This window comes from Triturus cristatus, chromosome 3_2 (genome assembly GCF_964204655.1).
Source record: "Triturus cristatus chromosome 3_2, aTriCri1.1, whole genome shotgun sequence".
NCBI lineage: Eukaryota > Metazoa > Chordata > Amphibia > Caudata > Salamandridae > Triturus > Triturus cristatus.
The window spans coordinates 171,576,280-171,590,140 of record NC_140584.1 but is presented as its reverse complement, the minus strand read 5'-3'; the positions used below and the strand labels follow the sequence as shown (position 1 = coordinate 171,590,140).

The 13,861-nt window shown below is 44.3% G+C and overlaps 1 long non-coding RNA gene across 1 annotated transcript in view; it reads left to right on the top strand.

The window, feature by feature from the left end:
• Positions 1 to 969: 969 nt before the first annotated feature.
• LOC146856972 (uncharacterized) overlaps positions 970 to 13,861 on the top strand; it is a 279,388-nt gene continuing 266,496 nt past the window's right edge. The window contains exons 1-3 of the long non-coding RNA XR_014979837.1: positions 970 to 2,745; positions 2,913 to 3,029; positions 3,899 to 4,036. This is a non-coding gene — a long non-coding RNA (uncharacterized LOC146856972). The remainder of the gene's footprint in view (positions 2,746 to 2,912; positions 3,030 to 3,898; positions 4,037 to 13,861) is intronic.

Sequence of the window (13,861 nt, the reverse complement as noted above, 5' to 3'; positions counted from 1 at the left end):
AGCATAATACATCTAACCTCATAAACCTGATATGTTTCGCAAATAGCCCTCTCTTTTTCCGATCATTGAGGCCACAACAGTTTAAAGAGCCAATTCTAATATTTCTAATACTTCCTGCCATACCAAGGGGTTGCTTCTAGCACCCAGAAGAACACTGAGACTTTGCCATAATCTTTCCCATAAAAAACGAAGAGCTTAGTAGTAAGAGATTTGATCTTGTCGAAATTACTGTATTGGTCATAACTACACAATTGAACACATTCTTGAGTGCCTCCCCCCCTCGACCTCTCTCTCCCCCCTCTGCCCCCCCTGAAACCCTCCCCAGTAAGAACCCTTCCTCCCCCCTCCCCCCAACACCCCCATCATACAAGGCATGGGAACCTACTGTCCCTGGTGATGCTGAGCTATACCAACTAATCCCTCCCGACAGTGAGACCATAGCCTAAACTGTATGCCTTACTTATTAGAATTGCATGAGGAGTTTGAGCACCCAAAAATACGATTATGTATAAGGGAGGAGGAAGAAAAAAAAAAGAAATAATGAAGGCACAATGAAGATAGTCCAAGAGGAGAAAAAATAGAAGAAAAAAAAGTTTTAGATCCTCTTGAGGTCCTAACAATTAAACTTCCCCTATATATTCTGCGACTGAGCTTACATTCGATTGCACTAGCAGAATTTTAAGACATATTCATTGACAGTAAGAATTCCTTAGCCTGAATTTCTGACTGGAAGTACTGTGTACGACCCCGAAAGACCACCTTCAATTTGGCTGGATTCATGAGAAATGCCTGACCCCCTTTTGCCTGGAATTCAGATATTAACTGTCGAAGAAGCCATCGCTTCTCCACCGTCTTCTGGCAAAAGTCAGGGCGAACAAAGAACTCACAACCCTTCCCAGTTCTTTTGCGATCAGGTCTAGCAAGGTCGTAAGAGGATTTCCTGGCTAAGAAATTATTTAGAGAGATCATGATAGCTCGTGGGCGATTGTCAGTTTGTCCTGCTGCTCCCCTTTGGTGAAAAGGGAAGCGATGTGCCCTTTGAATTTGCGTCTTCCAGTCCCATTGTGGTAAGTCCGAGAAGGCCTCTTCAAATATGTCTGTGACAAATTGACGGATATCAGACCCTTCTTTCCCCTCGGGGATGCCCAGTATTCGCAGGTTGGTCCGTCTTGCGTGATTTTCTAAATCCGTCAATTTTGTTAAGGTATCCTCCCTTAGCATTTGCATTGCCTCAGTCTTCTTTTTCTGTGTGTCTAATTCATCCTCCAATTGGGATACCCTGGTTTCTGCCTCCCCAATTCTAACAGCGGAGTCTGCGCAGGTCTTAGCAATTCTTCGGATTGAGTTTTACAGCTTTCTGCATGCCGCTTGTGTCCGAGCACTATCCGCCCTTTTCTCTTCGCAATGGGCCATAATTACTTGGTAAATCGTAGCTAGTGTTCTTTCTTCTGTACATTGCGTCGTGCTGCCAGTCTCTGCCGGAGTCTCTCCCTCTTTCTCAGTGTCTTGATTTACTCCTAGATTTGGCGAGAAGGAGTAGTCCCATACCATGCTTCCGGTTGCCCCATCAGCCCTGCTACCAGAAGAAGGGAAGGTAGAAGCTTTTTTGATAGTACCAGGATTAGACAAATAATTATCTGCCTCTTCTTCCCAGTGCAAGCTGCTAGTATCGCTTCCTTCACTCGCCCAATCCTTGCCCTGATTTTCGTCCTCTGAGGAGTTAGAGTGATCAGAAAGTGAGAAAAACGTATCCATAAGATCCTCCTCTCAACAGTTAGTATCATTGGCATTTCTCTGGATAGATAAGTCTTTCTGAATATCTAAATCCGAGTCATCAATATCTCCCCCCATGCCATTCATTCTTTGGACTTCATCTACCATAATGTACTGGGGTTGCAATGTTGCTACTAGGTTTGGCTCATCGTTAGGATCATCCGTTTTTGCCATTGATACTGTCTGTATAGAGTCCGTCCTACGTTTCAAGGCTTTAATACTGGGGTCACCTGGGACCAGTTCTCCAACCCCAGGGGGTATGATCACCATTGCTACTCCACCTCCATTAGTGCTATTGACATGGTTCTGGGGTTCTTTCAGCCCCTTCTTCCCTTGTACCTCAGAGCCCACAGTCTTGGATTTCCCTGAGGGCGATCTTCCCACATTGCCAGCCACAAGATTAGCAGCATTTACTGTACTGCCTGTCGTTTTACTTTTCACCATCTGAGCCTTGAACAACGCCGGGCAGGGCAGGGCAAGATGGCGGCCGAATGCTCAGCAGAGTGAGCTGACCAACTAATCCCTCTAGTTGGAACCCACTCTGATGGCAATTTGAGCACTGCACTGACCTTAGGGGGAAAGCGATTAGTGTGATCCTCTATACCGCTTGGAGGCTTCGGTACTCAGCCGGCCGATCTTGATGCTGTGGAGACTCTGAGGAGCGCGGAGCACGGTGTGGAGGACTCCTCTTCCCTGCTGGCTGGTATCTCGAGCTCTCAACCGCTCTCAGCTGTCTGGTTTGTGTCTTTCAGCTGGTAGGAGGGGACCGTAAGGATGCCGCCGAAGACAGGCAGCAAGGGGACGAGAGGATGCGGAGCGGCATTGGGCTCCGAAGACACAGTGAAATCAGTTACCGTTACTGCGAGCAACCCAGCTGGAGGCGACCCCGGGGTTACAAGCCCCCACACTGGAGCAGAGAAGAGCAACATAGGCGATCAGCAGAAAAATTTAAAAAGGGAGCCATAACACGCGGTAAGCAGACAGTACTGGCGCTGTTCAAGGCTCAGATGGTGAAAGCCATTAGATTCCATATTGTTGCACATGCTAGATGTCAATGTAAAGAGTATATATCAATTCCTCACACACATTGTTTAGCCAACAAAATCTATTTTTGATTGTCATTTATTTCTTCTTGCTAGATTACACTGTGGCAATTATGGATTTTACCTCGGATGGCGTTTCAACGCTTTGTATTGTTCATCTATCTCATCTACCACTGCAACCCATGTGTCACAAGCCACGCACCTGAACACCAGGTTTGTTCCAATGGGGTGATGACTGGACGTGATTCCCTCTGAGACCTATGCGGTAGCAGTGAAAGTAACGAAACACTGCACTTTTGAGCGTTCCCAAAGGGAAGGGGGAATGAGAAGGAGACAAAAAGAAAGACAGACCACACTTGTACAGCAGCCACCAGCTTTGGAAGCTTGCGTGAGGGCTGGGACAGGACAAATGGTACAGTCTCTGGGCAATTATAGTGTCTTTATATCCGCAAGGACAGATACAGTTAGTGCTTAAATGAGACAGACAATATGGGTACTGGATATACATTTACAAATAGAACATTACCAAACAGGTTTCTTCTAGAATGCAACACAACAATAGACACTGAGCACACCTCTCTTTGTTCAGGGAGTTAGTCAGGGAATGCTGAAACACAAAGGGCTTGCATCAGTAGTGCCAGTGCTCACATGTCTTATGCACTAAGTGACTCATGAACACATAGGAATACCCACCAAAGTACAGTTCAACAGGTTAAGGTTACTGCAAGAGAGTCATGAGCGGTATGTAACAATGTTCAAAGTCACAAACAAATACATGAGCAATGTTCTGTGGGAGGTACCCAAATGCACAGCAATTTTCGAAGTCCCCAACAAAATGCAGTAGCAAAATGCACAGCAAAATGTCTTTCATTGCGTGCTAAAGATGCGCTACACACACATGCACACAAGTCTGCTGTCTCAATAGTCTTGAGTACAACTATTTCGGCACTACACAAGACGCAAGATGTAAAGGGAAGTTTTGTACCTCAGTTTATTCGTTTTGTTGACTAGGACTCGGCAACTGCCAGATGCTATACCGAAAACAGCTTGTTGATGTCGTCTCTTTTGTTTTTCTTTTACAGGGCTTGACGTGGAGAAGCGTGCTGATGACGAGGGACAGGCACGTTGCCAGCCAATGGAAAGGAAGCTGAGTTGTTGCCATGAAGGAGATGCTGCAGCTGTGAGGAGCGCCACAGGAGGCAAACCTGAATGGAGTCCAGGTAAGTGGGATACTGACAAAGCCAAGCGCAGGTAGTCCGTCGGGATGATTTAAATAGTCCCTCTCTCAAGCGGCTACATGCAGGGGGCATAATTTTACTCTGTTTAGACATGTGCAATCCATGTGTCTTCAAGAGCACACTTAGGGCTTTATTACAAGTTTGGTCGTCCTCCAGCAGTGATACAAATATGCCGTCCACTGGAAGTCTGCCAAAGCCTTGGGGCTGCCCGCCCCCAGTATTACAAGTTTATTCTTGGTCAGGTGGGCGGTGCAGTAGTGGTCTCACTGTAGTGGGCTGTTAGGCTCATAGGAGAGTCTAACATGCAGCCCACCACCGTCACAGTGCCTGAGGCACTTTCCTGCAAGGTGTGGCATGTAAGCAACACCATGCAGTAGAAAGGGTGCAATTTCAGGGGGGCACAACATTTGCCCCCATGCATGCACCTTCAGGCCCTGGAGCAGCACAGGCAGGGCCGGCTCTAGGGCAGTGCGACTGGTGCCACCGCACCGGGTGCTGGTTTCCTGGGGGCGCCGTGTTTGCAAGTTTATTATGTTTTTGATGCACCTGCTGCAGCGTTTCTTTCCTCCAACAATTACCAGGGCTCACAAAAATGTCAAGCTAATTTGTGTGATTAATTATCTTCCTGGACAGAGATCAGAGTTTTGTATCCTTGAGGTTTTGACTTATGTGAAGTTAGTGCAGAGGGTTAATATGCCTGCTGCAGAGAAATTGTATCAAGTAGATTACAGAGTGCATATAATATAAACAGATCAGCAGGTTACTGCTTTTAAAAGAGACATCCTTTTGTTACATGCAATATATAACTTAAAGTCCTAATATTCAACAGTGAGCTATTAGCGTTAATCACAGAACTGCAAACACACTGCAAAGTATACATTAGAACATTGATTAATGTTGTATAAAGGGCTAATTTGGCTAGAATTCAATTCTTATTATTAAAGAAAACTCCCAACTATGCTGTTTCTTTTTCAACTCTGAGTTTGTGCTTCTCCGCACCAAGCACTCTTAAACTATGCTGCCTACCAGTATGGATGACATGTGACTCCTACACTTTTAGTCCTTTGGCTTATGTAAACTTTCCTATACACTGATTTACACACGTTTGATTAATTGTCTCTGTGTAATGTGTGTGTGATGCAAAGTCCTCAAACACCCTACATTGGTATGAGTGGCCCTATATAACTAATTCAATGCATCTGAGAGAGTGTGGTTCTGGAGACTTGGTCACTATTAAAGGGTGCTAGTGAGAGAATCCGTGATGGAGGTGGTCAATGGGGGGGTGCCAACAAACATTGTCACACAGGGCGCCAACAGCACTAAAGCCGGCCCTGAACACAGGAGCCACTTTAGGGCCCCCTTTGTTGCCCCTCTGCCATCATTTTCATGGTGAGCTCACCGCCATGAAAGGGCAGCAGGCAGGTATCTCGTAAAATGCTTAGGAGTGCCACAGCAGCACCACCAGCATATTGCAGCTCACTGACTACTGCATGACCGCTGTGGGATCCTCTATCCCCGGGGAAATTTAGCAGTCCTGTGGTGGTCCGACTGCCCAACTCTTATTTCTGCAGCTGGGCCCGCAGTGTGGCAGAGGTCAGACCACCACCATGAGTATGGCAATCCTTTGGACCGCCGTACTCATAATAATACCTTTAAAATTCATCACTGTCCTGACGTATATTTGCTCACACACATGAAATAAACGTAAAAGAACACAAAATAAAAAGTACACCAAACAGAATACATGTGTCATGGATATTACTGTGACTACCAATGCCACCAATGAAATTTTAACAGACACTAACCACGCAGTGTTTCATAAACATTGCATCTATCATGTTAAACTATTCAGCACAGGGGTGCCCGTAAGAGCGCAGATATGAACACACAGTTGCATGTGGGAGCAGGGTCATGACACCATGTCATTACATCATATTATTTTTTTACCATTGCACATGTTAAAAATTTGTTTTCAAGCTGTAATCAAAAGAAAATGTAAATCCCTTAACATTTTATATGTTTTTAGTGTGTAATACTACTGTAAATGGTATTTAAAATATCCCCAAGCAATATAGCATCCACATCAACACAGAAATGTAGCTAAGGCAATTTTTTGAACACCACTTTAAAAACATTTTCTGTCAGAAAATCTAGAAAAAAAACATGAAATTAGACAATTTTAAATGAAAAAGCATCATTACCCATAAAATGATTTGCAACATTGCAGCCATCATTTTGAAGTCACTCGCCTTGAGACCTTTCAGGTGACAAGATGAGTCATAAGAAACTGATACAGACTTGCTGAACAAGACTTCCTATGTGACAAAATAAGTAAGTACAAATATTAAAAACAAGAAAATATTTACCAAAAATAGTATTATTAATATGATTGACAATAGATCATTTTTCTACCTTTTTTCCATTCCTACAAAGAACTAAAACTACTATTAATTACACCGATCTGTTCAGCGAATTGGTGAAAATAGAAATAAATAGCTAAAAATAATTAATGTTCTTTCCTTCACAAAATAAATATTTCTAATATGGCATGTGATCAAAAACGCAACGTACATCAAATTTTCCTTAATCTACCATTTCTACAGCAAAACAAAAGAAACAGAGAAGCTAAATCCAGAACAACACTTAACAAATATAAAGATGATTTGTCCTAGCATTGTACAGAATTGAATAAGGTGCAATAGTAATAAACAAAGTGACACAATAAGCTGCAAACCATATACTAAATTTGAAAGAAAAAAATTCTACTCTTTATTAGTACATCAAAAACTAGAGCATTTGAAAGTGGAAAACATGGACCAAACCCATCTTAGACATGTGCTGTCTAAGAGAGGCAAACAACTTTTAAACACTAATGGGTAATGAAAGGCACACTGAACCCAAGGCTCATTGGAGTTTGGGTAAATATTTCTGTTAACGCTTTAGAGGTAGAGCGGTTATTCTGGACATTTAGTGAAAAGGGCCCCAGAGCTTGACCACTCTGCCTCTGTTATTGAAGTGGCAGTTAAAGAAACCATTCAACAAATAAAAGTACCATCTAGTGCTTCCAATGAGTCCTCTACTGCAGTATTAAGTGACTTCTCACAAAATGTTACAATGCATGTTGCCAGAAATTTGCCAGCCATCTCAAAGTAAAAATAATTATTCATCAAAAACGATGGGTGACTGAGGGTGTCCCTCAACTCAAAAACTTGACATTGCTGTTTTGTATGGCAGGAAATGGGTTCTGCCTGTTTGGTCCCCCTAGATTTTTTGCTTTTAGACTGCCCAGTTTTAGTACTTTTACTGTGCTTAAGTTTGATAACTAAAGATAAATTGTGTTGAGATAGACTGAGAGTTTTAACCATCAGTGTCTGCTTTATTAGGATTGGGTCTGTTGCAGTGCAGCTAAGGAAAGAGGCTCTAGGCTGGTTGCACATGAACTTGGGAGCACTCACATGTGCACACGTGTGAGCTGAACACTTCAGACTACCATCTTACAGAGCTAGGTATCTGTGCACAGGTAGCATTTTGCATAAGGGACTATTCTGTAGTTGATGTTGACATGAGGTAAGCATTTTAATGTGACTAGGCTTTCACAGCCTAGGTGAGAACTTCTTACTGAAACTCTCTGGTGTTTACCTCATCATCATCAACTTACTTTATTTTGGCCATAGGCCATAAAAGTGGCAGAATATAAAACATGTTCACTTGATTTAGAAATCAGAAGTTCGACCATCACAAATAACATGAATTAAAAGCAGGGAGGGGGCTCCTCCGCCATGGTGGAGGAGCGTTGTCCCACTGCTCATAAGCAGTGCAAAGTAAAGGAAACATAAATTTATAATAACTTTGAGTTATTATCATTTTAAGTTTTCTGCTGCTTTGCGGGGGGTGGGCAGGGCTGCTCTTCTCTCGGAGCAGGGCAGGTGAGTAGTGGTTCGCCCACTCCTAAGTGCACAGTTTGGCTGGCCCTCTTGGGCCACTCAAAACAGTCATGTGCACTTTCCGTGTTCTCCATGGAGGCTGCATTACAGCAGCACATCCCTAAGACTTAGTGTCACATAAAACCATACGACTCTTAAGCAGTTAAAACCCCTCACTACCTCTGTACCCAAACTTACCCTGAACCCTAAAAACTCCATACTACCTCTAAGCTCAACCTAACCCATAGGTGTAACACCCTTTAATGTCCCTATTGTCGACGCACCCCCTTACTTACTTTGTACTTGCCATTGCGGTGTAATGTCTCACGTTGCAAAGTTGCACAATGTAACGCCTGCTGATGTCCAAGTTATTGTGAAGTAATCACTGCGATGCAATGGTAGCACACCCCTACTTTTAGAACTCCAAATATAGCCTCATTTAGGATGCATATCTGAATGTCTGCTACTCTTTTGTTAGCAGTGCTCCACCCGCACTGCTGAGTGCTGAGGTTGTCAAACACCCCAACTGCCTGGGTTTGGCTGTACATCATTCCCCTTTCGTTTGCCACTTCTGTATCTTTTGAAGGATCTTGTTTACCCCTTCTTTCTGGTTTAGTCACGGTGTTCCTATCTTTCACTTCCTCCTTCCTCCCTCTTCGGCAGCTTTCGTCTCTCTTCTCTGGGTCAAAGTTTACTGTCTAAACTCCGTTTCCCCTTTAACTGCAATCATAGTAATGTTACTCACCTCTTCTAGAACAGAAGCACTACTACCACATTTATTTGAGTTCAATGATTACGCCTATTCATTACACAAAGATTTGTGCTAGGCCTCATAACCTAAGTATGTCCATAACCTTATAAAACAACAAGGAGTGCCAGTAAGATTTCTTTTTTTAACCATAGCTAATTAAATTATCAAGAACTGAAAACATCTCCCAGGGCTTTGCAGATTTAATCGTGTAAAACTGATAAATTCCTAGATATATATTCACTTCTGAGAGAAGAAATTCAGCATTAATTCCATTCAAGTGCATGCTTGTGGTTTTATGGTTTGCTGAACTCTGCCAATATGTTTGCAAATTGAAGCTTTCTTTTCTTTTATTAGTTCACTTATCACTTCATACAGTGCTGATGTTGCCATGTGCGCTATCACTGCAACAATAAATGCCATCCCTGCTGTGGCTTAATGTTGTGAAAATTTACTTCTGTGCTTTAGTACCAAGACATTTCAAGAAGCATAACAAAAGCGAACTTTTGATCATGGGATGAGAAAATCTAACCAGCAGGAACTGCCGAGGGAAAACAGATTCTTTCCTGTTCTCTACCGTTGTTCAAAATAAATTGTAACAGGCAGGATGTCTTACCAAAGAATTGTTTCATTAAAAATAATGCATTGCCAAAAAAGTTCTATATTTTATAAAAGAGATTACCAAACCGCACTCTAATTACAATCAGTTCACGCCCTGCTATTCAGATACTGCACCTCAATAAACTTTGCAATTTTGTTTGCCGAGTCTCCTAGAAATGCGTACTCTATCAATTATGTTTTTGTTGTCTTTTTAAAATTTAATTAAAAAACATCCCTCCCCATATAAGTGCTGCTGACGCTGCATGCAAATATGTGAAAACAATAAGAGAAAAGGCATATAAATAAACTGAAGGCATCATATAAGAAAAGCAGTTAACAGTGAGTCAAACATGGTATTGATCCCACTTTACGTAGAGAGAGCCTTTGGACTGGCGTTTTTTCTGTCCCTTATTTGGGACAACCCACACCCTCTCTCAGGCGGAGGCCTCTAGATTCAACTCAGTAATCATATGATTCTGTTACAAACTTCAAACTCCTCTCTCATATATAACTCCCATTGGAAAAATGAGTGACACTTAACAGAGATCTAATTTTGTTTTTTACATAAAACAGTGCTAAAGAGAGACACATACCAAGAGAAGAAAGTACAGAGAGACAGGAGTGAATAAAAGAGTTGGAGTATGTCCAGCACTAAGCATGGTCAGCCACAGGTACTCCAAACCTTCCCTTAGAAAATAATGGGGGTAGGGACTTAAAAACCTATAGGAAATAATGTTTTTAAAAAATTACATTATTTAAGCTAGTTAACAAATAAATCCATTTATGTTATGGCTAAACACAATCTAAAAATAGAACATATTTATTATTTTATTTTAAAATATTTTAAAAAAAACTTTTTAAATTAAAAATGCATGTAACATTATTTCTTATCACAATATAATTCAATTACCCTTTAATTAATTCCGTACATAGCTTGTAATACATTTTATTGCATATTTTTGTTTTCTCTTTAGGTGTTTTTTTATTCAAACTTTAGAAAAATAATGTTCAAAATATTCTAATAAAATAAAAATAAACTTAATAGTGATGTACCTTTTCTTTATTTTGATATGCAAATATTTTAACAGGTTTTTTTCAAGTTTACTTTTTCCTATACTTTACCATAGGGAGATCACCGCTACCCTGTAAATGCTTGTGTTGCCTTGAGAAGAGTGGTTATATGAAGGAGTATCATACATGTGGAAAGCGATCACAGAGTGATCTGTCCAGAAGATGGGGGCGTGGCTAGCCGCCTAATATGGCGGACATGGTTTGATGAGCCACCGGACCCCGGGGGGAATAATCCAGCAACACCGCCGGGCAGAGTGCTGCTTCCAAAGTTTTAATCACAACACTGCTGCAGCTGCGTGCCTGAGATGAAAGCCTGCCGGTTTTTCCTGCCCGGAGCGTTAGCATCGCTGTGAAACCACATATGACGGGAGCTGCGGACACTGCGGCCTACCTGCCCTGAAACCACCAGCGCTGCGGCACCGCGCATCCTGCCCGCTCCTGGCGACACTGGCTACCCGCGACCTACACCGTGCCTTGCAGCTGACTTCACCTGGCTGCTGGTGTCTGGTAGAGCCGGAGTAGCTGGGCAGTGGAGTGCAGATGTAATCCAGCACCGCAGAGGGCTCCCAGCGGCCTACAAAGACGAATGCGGCTGACCTCCGGTGAGTGAGAGCGCTTCGCGCCGAATGCTGGGCCATGTTTGTGACCGCTTCCTACGCTGCTGGGGTACGATGTGCGGAGTGACCAGCAGTTTCGCCACCGGGTGAACTTGTTCCTTGCCGGACCTGGTGTGAGTGCCGTGGGACGCCGCACCATAGAGTGACCTGGACCAGCATGTGGGTCTATAGCCTCTGGTGGTGTGGGTGTTGTGGAAGCGGCCGGCGCCGCGGAGTGTCTGGGCCCTGTCTGTCGGGCACGCTTAATAGTATCGGCGGCTTGTAGACCCCCAGGCACACCGATTAGATGAGACAACACTACCCTGACTCTGCGCATGGAGTAGTGGCTGCTGAGGTGGCGGGACACTCTGCAGCCCTAGATCTAAAAATATACCCCGGAGCAGAAGGTTACCCTGGGACTCTGCTCGAGCTGTGTACAATGCGGGGGCCATCCTCCAGTGCAACCTGGAAGTGGAATTGAATATATCATCAGTGCTTTTGCCACTTCCTCATTCCCCTCTGCTGCCTGACCTCCATTATAGCCCTGCGGCAGGCCCTTCTGCATGATATCAACTGGGGCTGGGGCTGGGTCTGGATGGCTGCTCATACGCTGCCCTGGGCGCAGTGTACGCCGGGACAGGCCTACTGACTCTCTCTCTCCCCCATCCTCCTGCAAAGTGCTCTTGTCTGCTGGACTGGGAGTGCAGGAAGATGTATGATTAAGCGTATATCTCTACCAGGCCCACAGTGCCCTACTGAGGTCTGTACTCACCCACTCCCTTACTCCACCAAGCCTGCAAATAAGTCTGGAACCGGCCCCACCTTAGGCAGCATCACAAAACGGTGGCTGCTATCGTCATCCTGACTGCATTGCCACGGGGCTGGAGGTGTCTGCTTTCAATTGTTCTGTTAGGCTGCGCGCAGATACGCCCAAAACCACACCTGACTCAATGGCAATAGAGTGGGGGCACCTACTAGATCCCCCTACACTTAAAAACTTACCCAGCGCCTGGAGGTGTGTCGCCCTGGGAAATGGGGTGGGTTAAAGGAAAAACCCTCAACACAAACCCCACTACAGGAAACACTGCGGAGGACCCTGAAACTACTGCTAGGCCCCCATTGCCAGGCACCATTTCCTCCAATTCCTCAGTGATACCTCCAGACAAGCTGGACCTGATTCTGCAGGAAGTCAGAGATTCCCGAAAAGCAATAGAACAGCAGATTGGTACGCTTACCACTGGAGTCACTCTCCTTTGTGTTGACGACGTGAAACTCGCCGACACAGTGCGCTCACACAAGAAGGCTCTGGGCAACATTGAGACTCAAGTCAATGAGCACGCGAAACACATACAACTGCAACAAGAAATTAATGAATTGCAGGATAGGATTAAGGATGCGGAAGGCAGGAACCGCCGAAACAATATACGAGTCATTGGACTCCCTGAGCGCAGTGAGGGCCCCAGGGCCGTTGAATATATGGAATGCTGGTTTTGGGACCATGTGGTCCCGGAGGGCCTTTCACCCTATTTCTGCATGGAGAGAGCCCACTGGATACCTACTGGAGTGTTGAAAGCTGGAATGCCACTGCGACCCTTAATAGTTAAAATGTTGAACTACTGAGATCGAGACGCGTTGCTACAAAAAGCGCCAGACCAGACTCAGATCCAATTTGAAAATCATCGGATATCTCTTTACCCTGATTCTACAATGATGGTGCAGCGCCAGCAGTCCTCCTTTCAAGCAGTGAAGAAAAAGCTGCGCACCTTACAGCTCAAATATGCTCTGCTATTCCCAGCCCGTCTAAAAATAATTCACGAACAGAAAACGTATTTCTTCGATAGCCCGGAAGACACAGAGGAGTGGATTGAAGTAATGAACCCAATCTCGAGCTCTGGTACCTCGTCCCAGAACATGCCCAATAGCCCCGCACGAACACAGAACCGCAGATCTTGTCGCAATACTAAGGGACCGCACAAGCTGGCTGCAACTGGCCCTACACCTGAACAAGCTTTGAATAGCAAGACAGAGGCACTGGTAGTAGCAAACTCCTTCAGGGTTGAAAACCTCCAGATCTCAACCGACTCCTCAAAGGATAGTACCATTCAGTCGGACTCAGAAAGCAGCATCACCTTATTCCCATCAGTGACGCCTCAGACAGCGGACAATTTGAAAGGGAGAATGGACCATATTGAAATGCAGCATTAACCACCTGGCCGTGACTGGCAGAAGGCGCCCAACCGCCCAGCCCCCATGACTAAATGTATCATTTTCTTTTATGCACCACTCTTATGTTGAAATCTGTAACACCTAAGACCAAACAAGGTCAACTCATGTATATGTAAATTTATGGTGCCCATCATCTTGCTAAATGTGCCTGATGTATAAAGTGTATGACCTGCTACTGAATGATACCTGTTATGTGAATATGCAGCACAACACTACATTCTGCCCTTTCTCGTATGTAGCGCCAAAAAGCGGTTCGTTTTACCAGAGAAATACAATAACCCCCAGCGTTGAGCTTCTAAAGCTATTGTGTAAATGCAAGTATTATGAAAGTCGGTGGCGACTACCCCCCATAAAGCGTATGCACCGTATTACACTACTTGTATGTTTTTGTTCGCTGTTTGGCCCAGCACAGTTCAACGGCTGAGCCGACTATTACTAGTATGAAGGGATTAACGGATTTCTGGCCCGCGATAAGACACTGGGTCCAAGTTAGGGGGAGCGTTAATTACACTACTGACGTATGCACTACACCTCCACCACAGTAGGCTCTTGAAATTTACTATCCTGGAATGTACGGGGGCTTGGCTCAGTACGTAAAAGGCATAGGGTGCATGCAAAACTCCTTAGGCAAAAAGCACAAATA